This window comes from Coregonus clupeaformis, unplaced genomic scaffold (assembly GCF_020615455.1).
Source record: "Coregonus clupeaformis isolate EN_2021a unplaced genomic scaffold, ASM2061545v1 scaf0024, whole genome shotgun sequence".
NCBI classification, from domain to species: domain Eukaryota; kingdom Metazoa; phylum Chordata; class Actinopteri; order Salmoniformes; family Salmonidae; genus Coregonus; species Coregonus clupeaformis.
The window spans coordinates 601446-607486 of NW_025533479.1; positions in this window are offsets into that span (position 1 = coordinate 601446).

A 6041-nucleotide genomic window follows, 5' to 3' on the forward strand; every position below is an offset into this window, starting at 1 on the left:
TTACACACTAATTCACACATAATGGAGAATAAAAATAGTTCCCATGAAAATGATATAGAAAGTGCCATTAGGATATACTGTATTGTTACGGTTGTGGCCAAATATATTGGCACCCTTGCGCTTTTCTTAAATAATTCCCTATTTGTCTAAAATAAGTTGAAATTGAAAAAAATGTTTGGTCTCCACACATTGTTAATGTATTTTCAACATTGCAGAACCAATTTTATTTTTGTCAACTAAAGTTTACAATTTAATTTGAAAATAAAGACAAATGGCATTGCCAAAATTATTGGCACCCCGGAGCTAGTACTTGTTTGCGCAGCCTTTCCCAAGATAACGCCAACAAATTATTCATGTAGCCATCAATAAGCTTGCTGCATATTACTGCTGGCAATTTGGCCCACTCTTCAGCAGCAAACTGCTCTAATTCTTCTATGTTTGAGTGGTGCCCTCCTCAGCTCTCGCCATGGATGTGATTCAGATCTGGACTCCTCGCTGGCCACTCCAGAATAATCCAACGTTTCTTCTTGAACCATTCCAGGGTGCTTTTGATGTGTGTTTGGGGTTGTTGTCCTGCTGGAAGACTCACAACCTTCAACAGAGACAGTTTTTGGACTGTGTCTCTGGAATGGTTCAGAGATGCTGGTCTGTTCTGGAGTGGCCAGCAAAGAGTCCAGATCTGAATCACATCCAAAACCTATGGGGAGATCTGAAAACAGCAGTTAGTGAAGGGCACCCCTCAAATGTTGAAGAATTAGATCCAGTTGCTGCTGAAAATTAAGCCAAATTGCCAGTAGAATGGTTCAGCAAGATCATTGATGACTACAAGAAGAATTTGTAGTTACAGTATCTTGGTGATAAGTCCTTGTTCCAGGGTTATCATCACAGGGGGGTGGGGCTGTGATTTCTGCCTGGTGTAGAGAGCCTTGATCAGGGGAGAGAGGAGGGGAACAAGACCCTGAGAGACCAGATGCATTAGACAGACATGGAGATTATGTTCAGATCCAGATGAGACTAGAGAGGGAGAGATGGAGCAGGGGGATGAGTGATAGAGAAGGAGCAGGAGGGAGAGAGAGAAGGAGGAAGAGGAGAAAGAGAGAGTGGGAACAGAAACAATTATAGAGAGAGAGAGAAATGAGAGAGGGAGAGAAATGAGAGAGGGAGAGAAATGAAAGAGGGTGTATGAAGGGATGAAGCCTGAAAGCCAAGATGCTAGAAGTCCAGACAGGCTGTTGACACACGTGTGTGAAGCCACAACACTGGCCTTTCATTGGACGTGCTGGGGCATCTGGGGGTGCTCCTGGACCCATGTCACCTGTGTGCTCTCAGGTAGGTAGCCTCTTTTACACGACACGGTGACAGACACAACTCAACACATCAGAGGCTGTAGCAGCTAATTGGGAGGTTATGACCTCTCAGCGCCAGCCATTGTTCTCTCTGACTCCGTCCATCCATCAGGGTGTGCCGAGACTGTGCCAGAATAAACTAACTCTCAGGAAACGTATCTTTCTGTCCTCCAGTCAGTTCAGGCCGTAACTTAGGCCAGACTCTGAGTACAGTAGACTTCAGAATACTTGAGAAAAAAAGCTGTTGTATAGGCCTTGTACAGAGCCAGAACACCCCTGTAGAAGGGTGCACACGAACACACCCACACACACCTCATTTGCTTCACTGAGACTGACTATTTTGCTTCACAGTGAAACAACAGTCAGTGGTGGACCGACCCCGTTTCCCTTTCTGCAGTGATCCTTGGAGCTTGAGGCTCTGTTCTCCTGTGAATGGATGTTCATGTGGGTGTTCGTGTGTAAAACTGGACGGGGTCAGAAAGGGACCTTTCATTGAGGGGGTGTCGTTTTTATGAATGAGAGAGAATTAGTGTATTGGAGGCAGACCACTTGGCACAAACTGGTTGAATCAATGTTGTTTCAACGTAATTTGTCAACGTATTATGATATGGAATCTACGTGGAAAAACATTGGATTTGAAACAAAGTAATCAACTGTTGTTTTGAGGGTGAAAATTCAACCACATGATTATGTCATCATGGTAACCAAATTTCAATTTTACCTTTGAAACAACGTCAGATTGTCATCGTTATATCCACTATCAGAAAGAAACTGGCTGGGCAGCACCTCCTACTGGAAAAATGTATTTATCTACAGCTTCCCTTTGGTCTCCTATCCAGGGATTTAACCAAGCCCTGCTTAGCATTGATGTGTCACTGACTATTACCAATGTGCTATCGTGAAAAGGATTGTTGAGAGATCTCTTAATAACTAAATAGATTCCCTGTTGCTTTCGAAGTCATTCCAAAGTGTAGGTTTAACAGAGCAAATGAAATGTAACCATACTTTATAAGTCATATACAGCATCATCAATATTTAGGCCTGTATAGTATTTGAGAAGACATCAACAGCTATTGTTTCAGTTCAACCCAGGGTTAAACTTAAAACAGACAAGACATTTTTTTACGTTACAGCCTAATTCTAAAATGTATTAAATTAATGTTTTCCTCATCAATCTACACACAATACCCCATAATGACAAAGCAAAAACAGGTTTTTAGAAATTGTAGCAAATGTTTTAAAAATAAAAAAACAGAAATACCTTATTTACATAAGTATTCAGACCCTTTGCTATGAGACTCGGAATTGAGCTCAGGTGCATCCTGTTTCCATTGATCATCCTTGAGATGTTTCTACAACTTGATTGGAGTCCACCTGTGGTAAATTCAATTGATTGGACATGTTTTGGAAAGGCACCTGTCTATATAAGGTCCCACAGTTGACAGAGTATGTCAGAGCAAAAACCAAGCCATGAGGTCGAAGGAATTGTCCGTAGAGCTCCGAGACATGATTGTGTCGAGGCACAGATCTGGGGAAGGGTACCAAAAAATGTCTGCAGCATTGAAGGTCCCCAAGAACACAGTGGCCTCCATCATTCTTAAATGGAAGAAGTATGGAACCACCAAGCCTCTTCCTAGAGCTGGCCACCTGGCCAAACTGAGCAATCGGGGGAGAAGGGCCTTGGTCAGGGAGGTGACCAAGAACCCGATGGTCACTCTGACAGAGCTCCAGAGTTTCTCTGTGGAGATGGGAGAACCTTCCAGAAGGACAACCATCTCTGCAGCACTCCACCAATCAGGCCTTTATGGTAGAGTGGCCAGGCTGAAGCCACTCCTCAGTAAAATGCACATGACAGCCCGATTGGAGTTTGCCAAAAGGCACCTAAAGGACTCTCAGACCATGAGAAACAAGATTCTCTGGTCTGATGAAACCAAGATTGAACTCTTTGGCCTGAATGCCAAGCATCACGTCTGGAGGAAACCTGGCACTATCGCTATGGTGAAGCATGGTAGTGGCAGCATCATGCTGTGGGGATGTTTTTCAGTGGCAGGGACAGGGAGACTAGTCAGGATCGAGGGAAAGATGAACGGAGCAAAGTACAGAGAGATCCTTGATGAAAACCTGCTCCAGAGCGCTCAGGACCTCAGACTGGGGCGAAGGTTCTCCTTCCAACAGGACAACAACCCTAAGCACACAGCCAAGACAATGCAGAAGTGGCTTCGGGACAAGTCTCTAAATGTCCTTGAGTGGCCCAGCCAGAGCCCGGACTTGAACCTGATCGAACACCTCTGGAGAGACCTGAAAATAGCTGTGCAGCGACGCTCCCCATCCAACCTGACAGAGCTTGAGAGAATCTGCAGAGAAGAATGGGAGAGACTCCCTAAATACAGGTGTGCCAAGCTTGTAGCGTCATACCCAAGAACATTTGAGGCGGTAATCACTTCCAAAGGTGCTTCAACAAAGTATTTAGTAAAGGGTCTGAATACTTATGTAAACGTGGTATTTCTTTTATTTTTTGTATATAAAATTGCAAACATTTCTAAAAACCTGTTTTCACTTTGTCCTTATGGGTTATTGTGTGTAGATTGATGAGTAAAAAAAATTACTTAATCAATTTTAGAATAAGGCTGTAACGTAACAAAATGTGGAAAAAGGGAAGTGGTCTGAATACATTCGAATGCACTGTAGGCCAAGGGTTTAAAGCTTTGGTTGATTTCAAATGTAATCTTCAAGTTGTTAATTGATATCTCAACCAAAAATCTAAGTTAAAGAATAGGTCTAAATTAAATCCAGCTTTATTTACATAGCATTTAAAATTTGATTTGATTTAATTTAGTCCTATTCTTTAATTTAGATTTATGGTTGAGATTGAGATTTGAATCCATCATTTCAACTATTAATTTGTAGACAAACTGGATATTGAATTGTGTTTGGTTGTCAATGCAATGATATATCAACATTTGAAGGAGATGTATCTTCTGCTTGGATAGTTCCATCTGTGCCACTGACTTAGTCTGACTTTAATTCCAGTTTGTCTACAAATTAATAATTTATATGTTGGATTCACATATCCATCTCAACCAAAAATCTAAGTTAAAGAATATGACTAAATCAAATCAAACTTTAAATGCACTTTAAATAAAGTTTGATTTGATTTAGTCATATTCTTTAACTTAGACATCTCCTTCAAATGTTGATATTTCGTTGTGTTGACAACCAAACACAATTCAATATCACTTTTGCAATACATTAAAATAGCCTAAAGTTAAAGCTATCTTACAAACTAATGTAACAGTATTTATTCAACCTTAAAATGAGTAACACATCCATGGCCACATTTTGAGGTTACTGTAACTATACATGTCTTCTAATGTAATCATAGAAAGCGTGCGTGTTCAAGATAGCATGCAAAGGTCATCGCAGATCTGTGGAGATCTTCAAAATACCTGTAATAATCGGAGCAGAATCTGGAACAGCATTGATCACTTGTAGCACGTACTTTTAATGTGATCTCAACAACAGTGCAGGTCATTTGGTTCTGCTATTAGATGAAGCACAGTGGTACCACATTAATCTGTTGTATGGATACAAAACATCTGACATGGTATTCCCATTTGAAAAGGTTGAAAGCATAGTGATAACACATTTAGATGAAAACTAAACCCAACAACCTGACGTTGTTTTTACATTTGACTTTGGTTGAGCTTTTAGATGGTTGAAAGCATAGTGATAACACATTGGGAATTCAACAAACTTCTGTCTGTCTTTGAGTGGGTGAATAAAGGTTGAAATCTCATTGATCAACGTCTCAACCAAATATTACCTACATTTCCACGTTGAAATGACGTGGTGTGCCCAGTGGGAGGGTGGGTGAATGAGAGAGAATGTGTACTGGTGCCCAGACAGTGTGGGCGGTACACATATATACAGTACATATATACATATATACATACTATGGATGTGTTTTGGTGTGTGAGAAAATGATCGCTGTTTGATCAAGCTAAAATCAAAAAGTATTGAGGAGGGTGATTTGTTTGAATGTTTTGGTAAGTGGGGGACCATAAGCGGGAGAACTGCCCCCCCATACTCCCTCTAATGCTTACTGCCCCCCACCTCCTAATGCTTACAGAGGGACTGTCAACCCCTCTCTCCGACCCCCTCCAGAAGCTAAGATTATCATCCCAGCCTTATGCAGGTCTACAATTTTATCCCTGATGTCCTTACACAGCTCTCTGTTCTTGGCAATTGTGGAGAGGTTGGAGTCTGTTTGATTGAGTGTGTGGACAGGTGTCTTTTATACAGGTAACGAGTTCAAACAGGTGCAGTTAATACAGGTAATGAGTGGAGAACAGGAGGGCTTCTTAAAGAAAAACTAACAGGTCAGTGAGAGCCGGAATTCTTACTGGTTGGTAGGTGATCAAATACTTATGTCATGCAATAAAATGCAAATTAATTACTTAAAAATCATACAATGTGATTTTCTGGATTTTTGTTTTAGATTCCGTCTCTCACAGTTGAAGTGTACCTATGATAAAAAATTACAGACCTTTACATGCTTTGTAAGTAGGAAAACATGCAAAATCGGCAGTGTATCAAATACTTGTTCTCCCCACTGTATATATACAGTGGGGAGAACAAGTATTTGATACACTTTTTTTGAGGCGGTATTGTGCTCCGTCCCTCTACTGTAATGAA